Source organism: Lotus japonicus, chromosome 4, assembly GCF_012489685.1.
Source record: "Lotus japonicus ecotype B-129 chromosome 4, LjGifu_v1.2".
Taxonomy (NCBI): Eukaryota; Viridiplantae; Streptophyta; class Magnoliopsida; order Fabales; family Fabaceae; genus Lotus; species Lotus japonicus.
In genome coordinates, this window is record NC_080044.1 from 19,606,003 (window position 1) to 19,624,125 (window position 18,123).

Sequence of the window (18,123 nt, forward strand, 5' to 3'; positions counted from 1 at the left end):
ATTCCTATCTTGTCAGGATAATTCTATCTCAGCTCCCTCATAAGGATAATGTCACGACCCACTCTAGGTGCATGACCGGCGCACAGACTAGCAACAACCAAACTCTCTACTAGCCTGGCAAGCCTATAGATAAGACCACAGTATGGACACATAAATCAAAGTATCAAGTTCTACTGAAATTTCGACAGAGTTTCCTTTGTATTTTCAACATCAACCTCATCAAAATGATAAATACCTGTCATAACATATATCTAGAAACCCAGCAACCAGATATTACATCATAACAAAATAACACCATCATAGGGTCTTAAGAGTACAAACCAAACAAAGCGCTAACATAGTGAGTTTAATAATTACAACTCAGAACCAGAAAACGACTCTCTATCCCTTTGGCTGCATCATACTGGAGTCGACCAAAAAGAACATACTAGCGACCGCACAATGGAGGCATACCAAAACAAGTGAAGACTCCTAGGTAACTCAGCAAGGCCCAGAAATCCGCTACACAGCTGCTTGTGAATCTAAAAAAAATGGAAATAATAATGGGGTAAGTCACAAAGACTTAGTGAGGCATAATAAATAAAGTGCGCGGAAAGGAGAAGCACTTAAGGCACGATCATTAAAACCAGATTTTTGGTATATCATATATATACATAAGAAACTTTAAATCAATATCCTCTTGGACTTTTTTATAAATCTCTGAAAGCTCCATACACTTTTACACAAGCTTTAAATTCAATAACGGAATAACAAAAATTGGGAGACTTTTTTACCTAGATGGTGTAATTTGGAAGATTTATTACCAAAATGGAGCAACTTTTTTTTTATTTACAGGTTTAGTGTAAATCGTTAATCTCATTGGCGATATCATCTTTTTTTTTCTTTTGATTTTGGGAAATCGCCACTACCAGTGGCGACACCCTATAATTTTTTATTTTTTTTTACTTTATTTGTTAGTGACGGAATCGTATCCGTCACAAAATCCTAGTATAATATAAAAGGTATTAGTGACCCAATGTGAAGAGAGATAGCATTCGTCACAAAATGTCTAGCGACGGAATTCTATTTGCGACGAAGTATATTTCGTCTCAAAATCCCAGTGAATAATGAAAAATAAGTTAGCGACGGAAATTGAAGTGTGAATACATCCGTTGCAAAAGTTTTAGCGACGGAATTTGTGACGGACACATTTCCGTCACTAAAAAACAAAGTCAAAAAAAAAAAAAAAAATTGGTGTTGCCACTGGTAGTGGCGATTTCATAAAAAAAAATTAAAAAAAAAGAGATATCGCCACTTCAACTGGCGATTTACACTACTTTTGTAATTAAAACAAAAGTTGCACTAGTTTGGTAATTTTTTTTGAAAATTGTACTAACCATGTAAAAAAGTCAAATTGGGAAGCACCTTCATCATTCAACAACAATCACCTCCACAAACTATATGCATATAGGCTGCATTGTCTCTTCGTTGCGACAAACGGTACGCTACTAAAAAGCACGAATTTGCATAGTCACATTATCTCTTCGTTGTGACGAACGGTATTATACTATGACAAAAAGTGCATAGGTCGCATTATCTCTTCGTTGCGACGAACGGTACATATGTCGCATTATCTCTTCGTTGCGACGAATGCTAAATATGTCGCATTATCTCTTCGTTGCGACGAACGGTAAATATGTCGCATTATCTCTTAGTTGCGACGAACGGCTTTCCGAAATATAACTCATCACATAATTTTCAAACATAAGATTTGATAGAATATTATATAGTTTTAGGTTCAGCTCAAAATACCAAAAATATATATATTATTATGTACTAACATTTCAAATCTCATTAAGCTTCATTTTTTCCTTCTCATGAGTTTAATTTCTAAACTTTCACATAGTCATCACATCACGTTCTTGAATCTTCTAAAATCCTTAAAAAGAAACTTAAAGCTTAAATATCACAACGCATAGAGTAAAAAAAAACATCACAAGTGATCAAAAGCCAAAGGTTTGCAGCAACAACAACAAAACTGAGTTTAGGCACCAATTAGTTCATGTACTTCAAAACATGGTATAAAACTCATGGACATAAGATATAATATATAAAGAGCTTGAACTGAAAATATAGTTTTGTGTTTCTCCCATGAAAATTAAATATAAAAACTTGCCACTTTATAAACTATGCACTCACAACTATGAAGAGCAAGCTCAATCTCTTCCCGTGCCCTCCGCTTGACCAAGAGAAGCGTCACCCCGTGAATCTACGCATCAATAACGGGTAACAAAAGAGATTAGGCAAAACACCCAATTTATGAGACTTAGGGTTTTAAAGGAAATCATGAAAATAACACAAACACTTGATTTCCTACTATGCTATGATAATACCCACTACTAGTTCATGCCATAAAAACAGATTTCTTAATCTTTGAGTTGAAAATTTTACCTCAATGAATTCTAAATAGCACTACCTAAGAGATGAGAAGAGTCCCAAATACCCACTTTCACAGTTCCAAATACTGTGAGTAAGAGAGCTTGAGTGAAGAAATGATGGAGGAAATATGGAATGAAAATGGAGAGTGAAATCAAAGTGGGAGGAAGGTGCTGGAATAAGAAATTGAGGAATAGAGGATGGAGTCCACCTTTCTTTTTTTTTTCGACAGTGAGAAGAAATGGGTATTTTACCCACATTGCTATTTCCTTCTCAATATAAGCTGGCTTTCATTCTTTCTTTTTTTATTAATATAACTTACTAATACTACTAATACAGTGCGTTTCAGATAACTTTTACATATGATGAACATGATAAGATAAGGGACAAGATTGTGTTATCCTATTTTGCTAGCGCAACAAACAACAAAATTAGATCAGGATATGATTACACTATCTTATCCACCAAATAGGCCCCATGATTCGAGTTGAGAGTTCACAAGCTCTCACCATTGGCAGCATCGCTAGCCAAGAAGCCTTCCGCAAAAAAATTCAAACCGGAATCATTGCCATTAAATTCCTCCGACACATAGGCTATGTTTGGCATGTTTAGCTGATAAGCTAGCTGAAAGCTGAAAGCTTATAAGCTAGCTGATAGCTGAAAGCTGATAAGCTAGCTGAAAGCTGATAGCTGAAAGCTGAAAAGCTACGTGATTGAAACAAAAGTGTTTGGTAGAACTAGCGGTTAAACAAGCTGAAATTGTAAAATGACATAAAAGGACATACTTGTATAATTATTTTTATATTTAACATTACTTTATTTTCACATTAATACCAATATGATATTAATATTAAAATTATTATCACTTTAAATATTTTTATTAGCTACAGTTATATATCATCTTAAAAATATAATATTTATTTTTATTTATTTTTATTAATATAATATTTATAATACTTGTGGTGCGCAGCGGTGTGGTGAGAATGGTGGCGGAAACTGCATACGTAAGTGTGAGGGGAAAATAAGTTTAGTGTTTTTATAAATATATAAGGGTAATGGTAGAATTTTAATAAAATAATAAGGATAAAAATGAGAATAAATTTAATAAGCTATAAGCTTTAAGCTATAAGCTACCTGAGATAGCTTATAGCTTAAAGCTTTAAGCTACTAAAATAAGCTCCTTCACCAAACACTTTTGAAGAGCTTTTAAGCTAGTCAAATAAGCTTTAAGCTAGTCAAATAAGCTATAAGCTAGCTGAAATGACATGCCAAACATAGCCATAGTCAATTTTTCAAAAAAACCATAAGTTTATCATAAAAGTAAGGGTTTTCTACATCACAAGTATATATGAGGTAAAATCACCTTATCCTTGAATGACTCAGTAATAATTTGACATATATCATGAGTTGTCATTTTCTAAGACACGTGTAAAATGTTATTAGCCCACTTAAACTACAGTGATTATAACTCATATTTAATTAACACCATTTAGAAAAGTGAAAGAAAATTTCATTTTATCATATTTTTGGTACTCCTAAAATAACGAATTATTCACTTTGGTCCCACCATTCAACTCTTGGACTCATCAAATGGCTCTTCGACCCGATAAGGATAATTATATCTTCACACCTCACTTTTGAGGTGTGGAGAGGTGGAAGAAGAGAGAGATAGGAAGATAGGAGAGAGAAAGTAAAGATCTGATATGTGTTTTGATTGATAAAGAAGAGAAAAATAAAGAAAATAGAGGTGGAAAAGAAGTGGAGAGGTGTGTATATATCATAACTCACTCAATAGATATTAGCTAAGTTACAAACATAATTCAACTTAACTAGGATTGTTCCCGTGCGATGCACGGAGACACGATTCTACAATTTATTAAAATGAATTAGACAATTTATAATTGAATTATACCATTTATTAAAATGAATTAAACATAACGGGTAATTTAATCATTTTAATATACTTGATTGTAATCATTTTATTAAACTGAACTCTACAACTTATAAATGAATTAGGCAATTTACATATCATACTTTTTTTATAGTAGGAAGTGATTTACATATCGTACTTGATTGTTTTACAACCTTTCCAATTATATAAGTTAAAATTAATCATTTAAATATGTATATATTATAATTATTTTACAATATTATTATGTTTAGTCAGATTTATAGCATATATTCATATAAACAGGAACAATGAGTCCATGATTTCGGCCAAAGGTGACTACATCTAGTTCAACAAACAACCACTATTTACAAAAATGGCAAGTTAGATCCAAATTCAAGTTTAAACATTTAGAGATTGATGATACTATTAAGCACTATATCAATTGTCAAAACACATGTGACAGTTCCAATTCACAAAACAAAACTAATCAATATATATATATATATATATATATATATATAATTGAGCTGCAACATGCACAAAAAGCCTTGAAAGTGATAAAATTAACAAAGGTCGTCAGACATTAGATGTTATCTAATTGATACCTAAAATAAGTAGAAAGCACTGCCAGAAGCATCCCAGGTTTAGTATGTGTTCCTGAATACGAATGATATTTGTACCCATTCTATGAGCAGCTCTATCTAACTGGCCTGCATAAGAAGAGCCAAAAACATCACATCACATGAAGTGTACGCATATATTATTTCTGCTATTGATTAATCTATAAATTATCTCTTATTTGCACAAGTGTTAGGAAAGAGAAGAGAAGCTCAAAAAGTTTCAGCCAGAGCACAAACTGAATCCAGAAGTCAGATCTGAATTAACATTTCACATATAAATGGGATTTAGAAAAAATCTGCCAAGATACTCAAAATGAAGCTCCTCTGCACCAATAACAAGAGCAGAGTGCTAGCCTAGCAGCAAGCATTCGACAACATCACATAACAACAGACATGAAGTGAGTTCACACAATGAATATGACAATAATCTAGCATAGAAAATGATAATTCAAACAAGAACTAATAGTTGGGAATTGCAATTCAGAACAAGGGATAAAGCTCAAGAATAACAAATTATGTAAAAGTATTTTTTGAACTGTGCCCTCTAGTATTTCTTATTTAAAATTCCAAGTATTTTAATAACGAACTAGTCGCTAATTTATTCAAAATTTCGGCAAAGTTACCCTTTTTTTTGAGTTACCTATTATGACAAAAGCACCTGTCAGAGTACTAATTCACCAAACATAACTAATATAACGATTGCTAAAATATATAATCCAACATTGGTGCTCAATATCAAGTAAGAACCAAAATTCCAAAACAGAATAACTCTAAACTCTGTTGATGGGAATAGTAAGATATAGTTAAATAATGATTAGGGAAAAGACCAATGTTTTCTTCATTCCAATTAGTGTCTTTGTCCTGTACATCTCTTTGTCTCTGCATGCGGCCTTATTTGTCCTTAGACCAGTTCAGTATTTTCTATCTCTCATGCAGAAAAAATACCACCCCTTTCACCCATTTTGGCCCTCCACACATTGAAAAGCAAGGAAAAGAAATTGCATAATTTGAAGGTACCAGAATGCTGAAAAATAAAAACAATAGAGGAACTAAAACTCATTGAGAAGAGTCTCAGAAGGAAAATACCATGGTTCACACTTGTGCAAATCAGCATCCGCAATGGCTATAGCATAGAAATAGCTGTCAAGAACCTTCTGTGGGAGGTAGTACATATGAGCTCTTCATTGGTTGGATGAAACCTGAATCCCTTATCTTTCTTTCTAATACTGCAAATAGAAAATGACCAAGGTGATCAAGTCTACATTGTGTAATGTGTATCATTAGCACTCAAGAAGGCTAATACAACTAAAAGAAAGATGAATACCACCACCCCATGGGTAAAATCATAAGTTATCAATTCCCTTTAAACACTTTGAAGTAAATTACTCCCTATCAGAGGCAGGAATGTCCTCTAATCCAAAGTCATTTGCAATTGGAAAGTGTTACCTAAATGAAATGACTAGCTAGAAACAGGACCAATTATTTACTTATAGTTCAGTTCATTAACTGTACGGAAATCTCTCGCAGTTTCATAGATAATTATCTATCCCAAAACAGATCAAGAAGTATTACCATTTTGAATATGTACACTCCCATGGAAGCAATGTATGATGGTTTATTTTCAGCCTCTTCTTGTGAAAGGCCCAAAACTGTCGTATCCACTTGCTAAATGATGAAGCAGTATTAGCCATAAATCAAATTCCTGAAACTTATAGTGTCTTCGTAAAATAATAAGCATGAATTACCATTGCTTTCAGATCTTCTTCTTTGGTCTTCTCATTATAGCAGCTGATAATTGAACTATAATCAACCAACACTTTCAAGTCCCGGAATCAGAACCTATGGCATAGTTTGCCATCAAATCCAGCATAAACAAAATCATAAACGCTTGAGAGGTAAAATGACATATTTCCATAGTGGAATAAAATTTCAAATTTGAACGAACCTGAGAGAAGTTGGAATGTACAGAGTTAAATTACCCACATCAATCAATAGCGAGCATTAAGAGCCATAAGCAAGTTGATTCCCCCAGGGAGGTAAGCCATATTGGGAGACTTCGTAAGCGTAGCATCTGAAAGTGTTGTAGCAGCTCCTTGCAATTTCCTTCGATTAGTACCTTAGACATGAATAAGGATGACAATAAGTAATAGTGATTTTGAATTAAATTGCTCCAAGAAACTATTTGAAAGTTGTAATGATCATCTAATATTTCTTAGCCTTCATATTCATTAAACTAAATAACAAAAACACATAGAAAGGAAGGGGCTAAGGTCACCATCAATTCACCTAATCTATTCACCTAATCTTTCATCATTTTTAACTCCTTAGCAGTTGACCAAGCATTGGGGATCATCAATCCTAGTGTTGAATCAAGTTCCATTTTTTATCCATGTTGTCAATCTTCCCGTGGAAGCATCAAGTGAGAGAGGATTGATGATATCTTGGAATTTCAGCTCTACTACATTTAGCTTTTCAATGCTTTCAAATTCAATAGCAACATCACAGGCTTGTAAAGTAGCCCTAAATGCAAAGCTACCATGATGTTAACAGAAAATTTTAGCAATAAAAGGCATTCACACATGCACACAAAGCACAAATTGTTATTTCATTTCGTTTAATTACTCTTGAACCTCATATTGACAATTTATCGAACACATGGTGGGCACTTAAAAATTCCCTTGCATCACTTCCTGCTTTATGTACATCAACCCCAATATTTCTTAACCAAGCACACAAGTTGACTTAAATGCAAAGAATAAAAAACAAATCATATTCACAAGAAAAATAATCATACTAGAATCGAAATCAGAGAACCCTAAACTTGAGTGGTCATGAAATTGTTGAATTAAAATCCTTGCAACTACTGAAGAATTAAGTAAAATTAGGATAATAAATCCTAAGAAATGTACCACTTTTGGAATAAACCTTGTCTCTGTTGCAAAAAAACAGAGTGAGAATTGGAGATGATGTGGAAGAAGATGCTTGAGTCTCGGCATGAGATAAAGCTTGTCGCAGAGAGAGCTTCTCTCAACCTGAAAGGGAGAAAAGAGAAGCGATGTGATGATAACAGACTTAGGCTTGGCTCGACGGTGGCTGGTGCGCTGGCGTTGAAGTCTCCGGCGGCGAAGGAGATTTAGAGGTGCTGTGTCACTCGGATTCTCAGAGAGAGAGCTACCTGAATCCTTGTCGCGCGTCTTTCTCACAGCTCTTGAACACACCTTCTTGCAGAAACTGCTAGCCAGTTAAAGAAAATTAGGATCTAGACTTTTGAGTGGGGGGTGTTTTTTTTTTAAACTTAGTGGCAGGTGAATTAAATGATATATTTATTTTATGAGCATTATTTGTTAAAGGGTTTTTCATATAAAGCATTGTAAAATGATATATACTTTCTTAAGCGTTTTATATTCCAAGCGCTTTAAAGAATAAGAGAATATTGCTTAAAAGCGTTTTTAATCTAAAGCGTTGTAGAATGAATTACATATTAAAAATGTACACAAGCATATAAAATAAAACCATGAGGCCATGAACAATAAATCATCAAGCATTAGTTCACAAAATGGCCTAGTCTAGTTCAATCAATAAGGTTTGTTTGTAAATATTTTGCTGTAGAATTCATGACTTTCTCTAACATTAGCCCATGAAATGATAAAAAATAATCCAATCAGCATAACTCAGGCATGAGAAAAAAGTGTGAACACACCTTGTCCCAAAAGGAAAAAGGCACAATATGGAAAGAGGGCTTACACGACATATAGTAGCAAGTTTTCATCTCAGTCTCAATTTCAACAACCTATTAAGAAATAATAAAAGATCAAATGTTACAGTAGAGACCAAACACTCCGGGAACAGATTAAAACATAGCGAAGGATAAACTTATTCATGAATAAAACAATCACCAAAAAATAAAATATTCATCAACACAATAAAATCAAAGTAAATCCTATGAACATGGGCAACACAGTAGGTGAGACCAAGATTGAAAAACTCAATAGCTGGTGTAGCAAAAAAAGAAGGGGTATAGATAATTGAGAAACCGAGTAAGATTCAATGATATGAGTTTGAAATTCATAGCTGGGGCATGCAACTTCACAATGCAAAGCACCAACACAACCAAACTCATATATAGAGATAACTGCAATTGATTTTACACAAACCACAAAGGCGGCAGAGTAACCGTAATTGGATTGTAGACACAACCAACCATGTTAGTGGTAAACATGATGGCATTACTACAACAAAACAACAATTTGAATAAGCTGGATTGAGGAAATCAAAATTTTGAAGGCTGAATTCTTGGAGTTATTTGAATAGTGTACTTTTCAAGAGCAACAGAAGAAAAAAAAACCAAAGCAAATGAAGGCTACACTCTTGGATAACAACCACCATCAAAGTGAAGCTTGGATCAACCTGAAAACAAAGAAAAAATGAATTTTCATATTGTAGCTGAAAATTAATAGTCATATAAAAATGGAGGGAGGAAGAAAGAAATGGAAGAGACATCCTAGAAGAAACCAGAAGCAGAAAATAAAATAAAGTAGGATGAGAAAGGAGGCAGAGAGACAACTCAGCAGGACCAAGGAAAACGTATATCAAAATAAACAATGGCTTATATAGTCAAAGATATACACTAAACTATTGCAGTTAGTAAATACATGAAGACAATTTTGAATTCATTTGAAGGGTTACCACCTGGACCGCGTGTATTAGATTTGCATTTCAACAAATGGAAGATTGAGCCTAAAATGAAACTTACTCTTTACTAACATAAATAAATTGAAGAATGAAATTTAGAATAACTTTCCACGAGTTACATGTTTCCTTTTAGCATTGATAATCATTGTCTCCGCATCTGATTATTATCAGTCCTGTTAAAGAAGCCCAAAGTAGAACAGATTATAAACCACATCCAACAAAGCTAGAGACTGAAGTGCCCAAACCAAAAGGAACAAAACCGAGTAGGAAGTATCAGAACAAATGGAAAACATAGGAGGTCAAGAACACATGAGCATGTGATTTAAATAAATATATGGTGATCCTAGGAAAGGGAAACATTGAAGCTCATGAACACATGAGCCTCAGATTTTAATTGCTAAACTAAAGTCCCGAAAAAAGCACATGTATAAAAATCATTGTTAAACTAAGAAAAATAACAAAATGATATTAGTATTAAAATAACCTATTTTGGGTGATGAATCACAATTACATATTAAAACCTTTTCAATAATCAAAACCATATGAAGAACATACAGACCGAATAATTGAGAAGATTCTACATGATTAAAGATTGTAAAATAAAAAAAAAGAATAAAGAATTGAGGACATGAGACAAAGATCTTGCAGAGGTAAATTCGTGAGATGGATAAGCCAATCATATCTAATAATTCAGGGTACATGAATGTCATTATATTATCAAACAAATTATCACCACCACCAGGCCAAGGGCAAGAAACACACACTATAAAGTTTCTCTAAACATGATTTTAAAAGGAAATTAAAAGAATCATTATAATATTTCAATGTTCATGAATGCAAAATATCCAGGCCAAAGGTGTCCAACCTTGACCTGCTACTTCATGTGCAACCATTATATTATGTTTGTAGCTTGAAATGAATCATGGCATCTTCAAAATTCAGGATAATGCACAGCCTTGAGACTACATTTCTCAGACCAATCTATTTCACTTGTGTTCTTTGGAAGTTTTACTTGCTTTAGAGATAATTATTCTTTTCTGCTTTATTTTCTTCTACAATTACTCACTTAGTTGCAGGTGAAATTATTCCATAAGCCATCATGGATATTACTCCCTATGTTCCTTCTACATACTATTATATCAAAGAAACAAAGAAAAAAAAACCTTGCCTAGAAGAATGAGAAACTTACGCAAGCCAGTCATGGATCCAATCTCTGAGAAAGATGATTCAACAAATGATTAGAATGTTCTTTAATGGTTGACACTGTCAAACTTGTCTCCTGCTTTCTTTTGAAAGAAAACTTTGCCTTCAGGTTACTGAATAACTCCCCAACTGCATTTAAATCCCCACCAAAGAGAAAATCAGTGGCAAATTTTTCTTGCTGTTGGCAACAACTAAGAGGTAAACACAAGTAAAGGAAAATAGATACAAATCCACACAAAGCTACACACATCTATCCAAAAGCTATAAGGAATACTGATTAACGAATGATGAGAGATGGATAAAGATTTATTTTTCTTTCAAAACCTCAGCATAAAAGAGAACAATGTGCAGGGAATATGGACTCAATGGTTTACTCACTGGACGAATTTCCCACATCCGAAGAACTATAAGCCTAGTTCTCCAAGTGAATAGTGGAGAACAAAGAGGGATAGTGCAGAAGAAAATGGATAAATCGATTATGAAGGAACAGATGAAGATCCTCACAGTATGTTGTTCAATTTATAACCATACATGTCTGATAGGATGGGTTAAGAGGCTGCTATGCAGTAGACACACAACCTGTAAAGTATAATTAGCAGGGGTTTTGGGAGGTAGAAGGTACCTTGATAGCGCTCAAATCGCATCCTTATGAAGCATCTTAATCTTGGTCAATAGGCAAACGAAAATCAAATAAAGACTGGCCTATCATATTGAACCCAAATTGGCAATCATCACATTTTCTAATAGCTGTTAGAATGTCAAAATTGACACCCTCGCGATAACATCACATTTTCAATTTAAAGCAAACAGAAAAATTCACACATTGAGCTCCATCACATGAAAACAATTTTAAACCCCATTAAAACTAAAACTCTCACCCACATTGGACAAATACCTTACAAATGGTATCAAAACCAACATTAGTTTCAACAAACCAGTTTTTACGATCTCCATTCAAAGTCACAGGAACGCCAACCACCAGCAGAATCCTAACAATTGTGATCAATATATTTTTATGCAAAATATACATTTGAAATTAGACCAAACGATATGAATAAGTACAACACATAACTCTGAGATTAAACCAGTAACAAAAATTAAAAGATAATCTCAAACATAGAGCTTTTATAAGCAGCCCTTGTCTTGTATCTATGATGACAAAATTACAAAATCCACAAGATAGTCCCAACCATACCTTGGTGGGCATTTTGCTTCAGCAAACGTTTCTGCAAGCTGGGCAACATCTGTGTTTCATGTCACCCCTAATAGATAATGTATTTTAACATTCAGACACCTCTTTCTAAAAATGTAAAACCATAAATGAAGATCTAGTAAGATTAAGTATACCCCCAATGATGACAAGGCCATCAAGTTTCAAGTTGTTGCATGCAGCAAGAGCAGCATTAACTTTCTCTGTGGTCCTAATTTGATCTTTCGTCCGACCAAGCAAATCACAACCACCTAAGAAAGTAGCCATAGTGTCATAAGGAGTTAATAATTTTCTGAAAGATAATTGACAAACTAAAACAAATTCATTTGCCATAACCAACCTTGACTCTTGTATGTGGAAAGAACACTGTCAGTTATCTTTAGAGTTTTCTGGGCAAAGAGACCTTCAGAACCACCTGGAGAAAGGAATAAACACATTCATTGGATGAACAACCAACCGAGAAACATCTCACAATTCAATTTATAAGCAGAACAAAAAAGGTAGATAAAAAGAAACCAACAATACATGTCAGATATAGGATGAGTTGGGGGCTGCTATGCAATAGACACACAACCTGTAAAGCATAATTAACAGCTGGCCAGCTCCATGGACATGATCAGTACAACGTAGCTTCAGAGGATAGGAAGAGAAAGGCAGAGAAAGGAATAATGAAGTAGGTTTCAGCTAGCATATAGGAAACGTGTAACAATAACAGAAAGGTTCACCCCAGACAACCCAATAGGCCCAACAAACCTTCACTTGATAACAAAAAAAAAGATGGCCATGAACAGTGCAACGGGATTTTGCAATTTAAGTTAGTAGATGCACAAGGTAGGATATAGCTGATACAATAGGGGAGTACATGATACTCAGCAAGAAAAACTACTTATCAATCATATCACCTTTCTTTTATATTTATTCTAATTAAAAACTACATCACTTCGACATTGGGAAAAGAGAATAAATAAAGGGACCATTATATGGATATTTTTGCATTTATTTGATTTGGTAACTAAAGGCATACCACAAAGAGACTATCTTAACTTGTTCCAAATTATCTACCACACATTTGAAATGAGGTTCCTGAGTTTTATTGGCATTTAATTGTATTCATGATATACTTAGCAATAAAAAGAGCTTTTATATTGGAAATAAAGAAACATGGCACAGTAACTGTATCTATGTCCATAAATATATAATTAGAATAACTCCTTCCTGTGCCACTGTAGTTAGACACAAAAAATATAAGACTTAGGTGTTCTTAAACAACAATACAATTAAAACAACCTTAGTTTCCTGCTGACTTACAAATGCTTTGTTCGTATCTCATTAGACATTGGCAAGTATAATGCACATCTTAGCGTATTAGTGAAGGATAATTTAAAAGTAATGCTAAAAACAGTCAATGAGTAGGCAAAGGATTCTAGAATAATTAGATAGATTCATAATAAAGCATCCACTGGATCTACCAGCTAGATAACAGAAGTTCCTAAAGATGACAAACTTAGATAAGTTCAAAATAGATCATCAACTGGTTCTACCAGCCAACTAACACTGATGCCTATATATTACAAGAAAAGAGAACTTAGGACCTAGATAAGACAGATATAAATTGGAGTGTGTAATTGCTCAGAGGCCAATGACCAACTCCAATTAATGCATCAAAAAGACATAACAGATTTTGACATTCCTACAGATATAATAATAATAATAATAATAAATTGGTTGTTGTCTTTTAAGCCAATCTTCATCATTTGTGAGCTCAGGCATCAAAAAGACATAACAAATTTTGACATTCCTACATATATAATATCAGCAATCTACACAGAGCCTGCACCATCCTTGTAGTAAGGGCCATATTACTCAATCACCATTCTCTTCATCATCAGAGATGACAATAATTTCATTGAGATCAGCCACTTTGGCCTTAGCCACTTTGAGGCATCAACGAATGAACCACAACAGACAGAGATGACGAATTTATAGTAAAGCATGAATGTGGTGAAAAAATTCCGCACCTCTTTTTGATCAGCTGGCTTTGCATACACACCATGTCTTTCCTTCCTGAAAACACAATATGAACATCTCAGCACAATATGGTTCAATTTATAGCAACGAATTTAGAATTCTCCAGATCAAATCAGAGAGCTGTAAAGGAATTAGAGGAGGAGGTAGGGTATAGGATGACAACCTGTAAAGCAGAAAATACAGTTGTTTTGAAAAGTTGATAGATGTCAAAAGTACCATGGTTTGCAGATAGGAAGAAGCGAAGATAGATAACAGATGAGCTCCATAGCCTAGTAGCATCCAAACGATTACAGCGGTTGATGAAGTGACGGTGGCACAGTCGGTGAATAGATTAGGGATTAGGTGCAAAACGATGGGCAGTTGCGTGAAGTGGTGGGACGATGGTGGCCGGAATTCACGGAAGAAAGGTGAAAATGTGTTTGTTTTGAATTTCTATTTTCTATTTTCAAAAACTGAAAAATATTGGAAACATGTTTGGTTTAACTATTTTTAATAGAAAATTAATAATTATCGTTTTAAATACATTTAAAACAAAGCATATATAGTCCACGGTTGCTTAAATATTTAGTTCAAAGTTCGATATTTGAGCGATGCGTATGAGAATTTTTTTTGTTAGAAGTAACTTATTCACTTAACGTGATCTCAGAAACTCGAAGAATTACTCTAATAGCTATCGATAATATATAGAATACATTAGAAAAAGAATACATTAGAAAAAATGTACCTTTAAAAAAAATTAATAATAACAATAAATTTATATCTCATTAATGAATAGTTTATGAATAAAAAATAAAATAATATATGTGTTCATATATCAAATGGAACTATCTGTACCCAAAAAAAGTATATATAAGTAGAACTATCTTTTAAAAAAAACAAGTAGAACTATGGAAGAGCGGGTGCAATGCAATCAAATTACCGAAAAAGGAAATAGTTAGAAAATGAAAAAACTTCACCATATTAACAAGTTTGCCACCGTGTTTTCTGAAAGTTTGAAAATAAAGAAAACGTTGTTTTTTTATTTTCAAAATTGGGGCCATTTTCTGCACCATTTTCTCTGAAAACATTTTCTTTTTTCCAAGCAAACACATTTCCATCTTGATTTTCATTTTTTAGTGAAAATGAAAACAGAAAATGAAGAAACCAAACAGGCCCTAAGTTAGTAGATATGACAACCATTTTCAACCCTTAGCCAATTTTAACACATTTTATGGCCATTTAATAACCATTTCAAGTTGATTCTCAGATACAACATATAATAGAAGGAAAAAATACTAAAGAATTGGATTAATAAGAATCAATCTTCTTCCTGAAACTGGTTTAACCTTAAATTTTTACTTAGTAAAAATTCAGATGAACACATAATAGCAGGAAAAAATACTAAAGAATTGGATTAATAAGAATAATTATACATTTGAAATTCTTTGATCCTATTCCTAATCTGACTCAGACTCTGTTCAGAACAAAGTAGAGTTTGGTATTGACCCTAAAAGACCAAATATGGAGTTCATGGTCTTGTTGGAACTCATTCTCAGATACAATTTTGTTCCAATTCTTGATCAGGTTGTAGACGAAGACACGGTTCATCTTCCACTTCTTCAAGACCAAAGAGTATTCTCTGAGACATGGGTCCAACAGAGTCACTTCCATACCAACCCCATCAGCAGTGCATTCTTTTTCTGCTTCACTGAGAAACTCACACGTGATCCTTTCTTTTGATTTTCCTCTGTAGTCTTTGAAGTTCCTCCTCTCAATCCAGGCTGAGATTTCAATTCCTTGATCTGAGTCAATTCTTCTTCACTGTAAAACTGTGCTGCATGCTCTGCATCCTCTGATAATAACATGTCAAGAAAGCCAGGCTTGAAGAGTTTGGAAGAGAACTTCTGACGTGTCTCCCAGTTTGTGATGCTGTTCACCTTTTCCCATAGAGCTTTGTTGTTCTGGTTCTTGTTCTTGTCCCCCATTGATGATGATCGAACAGGGGAAGAAAGAACAAAAATTGAGAAAGTAGTGTGTGTGAAAGAGATGATAGCAAATGGAGAATCGTATGATCAATATTGAAATGAAAGAAAACAAGTTAACTGTGTGTGAGAGAGTAAATTATAGAAACTGTGAATGAGGAAAAAATTTCATTCTCTCATTGAATTATGTATCTGTATTACAATATGTATATATCAGAAAGTAAAGTAGTTATAACTGTAAGTGGTTAGTCTCTAACTGTCTAATTAAGTAAGTTACAACTTAATAACTAACTAAACCCATTCTCTAATGAACAAGTTTGAAAGAAATGCTCAGCTTTATTTGGATGAACAAGCTTGAAAGAAATGCTTTGGTCTGTGATCATATTCTTCCTGTAGAAAAAAACTCTTCAGGGGGAAATACCATTAATTGTAGGCTACGTATGGGACTGATAAACAAGCATAGACTTTGGTTATAAAACTAGGACTTCAACTCTTCATACCTTCACAGTTTTCAGTAGAAAAGTATGCCCATGAGAGAATGAACAAGAAAAAGAGAGATTGCTTTTGCATGTTTTCTAGTCTAAATATGAAACTTCCATTAAGCAGGAGATGCTGACAGACATGGGGATATGGTGTATGCTTCTGAAATATGCAGCATTGCTGTATATTATACTGTTATTACCTGAAAATATTCTTGACTGCCATCCTTTTGTTCCTAAACTATCTGTAGCCTAATATGTCCTGATTAATACTCGAGACTATCTTTAATCTCAATAAAATTGCAATTTGTGTGCTGAAAACTGGATTTATTGTGGTCACCTGAATTCTTGCACCCTATTAAGATTATAGTTGAATCTTTCAATCCTTTTTGGGGCTATCCCAGGTGATTTCTCATAAGGGATGGATTTTTTATTAGGTTGTTCATGAATTTGAATTTTGCTTCTCATCTGCCTCCTATGGAAGGACGAAGGAGTTACAATACTGGAAAATATTTTTAATTATTGAGTATTGACTATTGTGCCACATATTAGAAATGTGGACAATATCTAGTTTATTTTATTTTTCTGAAGTTAAGGGGAGTCTTCAATCTATTTGCAACTTGCTTATTTGTCTCACTGCATTCGCTTACTCTTGTTTGATGTACCCTTTTATGTCTTAGGGAAAGAGATTCGGATGGAGATGGAATGGTTAACTTGAAAGAATTTTTGCATGGGCTCTTTGATTTGCTAAGAAACTATGATGAAGAAAGTCACAATGATTCACATCATTATGATGATTCTATGGATGCTCCAGCAGGAGTGTCGTTTGCCCAGCTTGAAAAAGATGGTGACTGGTATTTACCTTATATTTTTCATCATTGGTCTACTTTCTTTGAATCTTTATGGTAGTATCTTCATAGCATACTATCATTCATGATTGGGTTTTCATCTCAATCTATGCAGGTTTTTGTCAGATGTTGAACTACTGCCTATAATTGGGAAACTTCATTCATCTGAGTATTATTATATATGCAAAACAACAAGCAGAATATATCATTTCACAGGTACCGAATTTAGCCATGCGATGATTACACTCTCATTGTTGACAAGTGTGTCAATTTTTTCTGATGAAGTCATCTGAATTCTGAACATGCAAATGACAGTTTATTCTGTTGATATTGGCCACTCACTCTTGCCTTGCCTTAGCATTTTCTTTTTTCTCCATTTGATTTTCTTATTGACACTGTTTCAAAATTTATTGCAATTTCATATTATTATTCATTATTCATATATGAAACGCAAAAAAAATAAAATTAAAGCGCACCAGCGGCGGTTCAGACCGCCTTTAGACGTCAATAGAAAAAAAATAGATCCACGGTGGTTTAAACCTCCTTTAGTCACCAACAGAAAAAAAAAAAAAAAAAAAAAAAGACAACCCGCTGATATAAAGATGCATTTGGCGGCGGTTGCCTAGAACTGTGGTTAGTATACCTAGTGGCGCCAAATTTGCCGTTAGTTGTCCAACCCCCGCGAGTCCATAATTAGTGCTAAACCTCTGTTTTCTTGTAGCAGCCAAGAACCATTGTCATTTCTACTCCCGAGTGTATTGTGTGGGAAACGAATT

At 33.9% G+C, this 18,123-nt stretch overlaps 1 long non-coding RNA gene across 37 annotated transcripts; it reads right to left on the reverse strand.

Annotated features, from left to right (window-relative positions):
- Window positions 1-242: 242 nt before the first annotated feature.
- Window positions 243-14,484, reverse strand: LOC130714069 (uncharacterized). Of its 37 annotated transcripts, none has more exons than XR_009011128.1 (15): window positions 14,276-14,480; window positions 14,050-14,095; window positions 12,372-12,446; window positions 12,169-12,282; window positions 12,017-12,083; window positions 10,808-10,950; window positions 8,671-9,791; window positions 7,836-8,157; window positions 6,872-7,042; window positions 6,672-6,765; window positions 6,499-6,591; window positions 6,013-6,152; window positions 4,912-5,016; window positions 2,179-2,248; window positions 243-521 (listed from the first exon to the last, which is right to left on the reverse strand). It is a non-coding gene; the product is annotated as an uncharacterized LOC130714069 (long non-coding RNA). The 37 variants fall into 37 exon arrangements; XR_009011145.1 differs by lacking the exons at window positions 243-521; window positions 2,179-2,248 and adding an exon at window positions 7,213-7,458 and having other exon boundaries at window positions 4,705-5,016; window positions 7,836-7,958; window positions 8,102-8,157; window positions 14,276-14,484; XR_009011148.1 differs by lacking the exons at window positions 243-521; window positions 2,179-2,248 and adding an exon at window positions 7,213-7,446 and having other exon boundaries at window positions 4,705-5,016; window positions 7,836-7,958; window positions 8,102-8,157; window positions 14,276-14,483.
- Window positions 14,485-18,123: the final 3,639 nt, after the last annotated feature.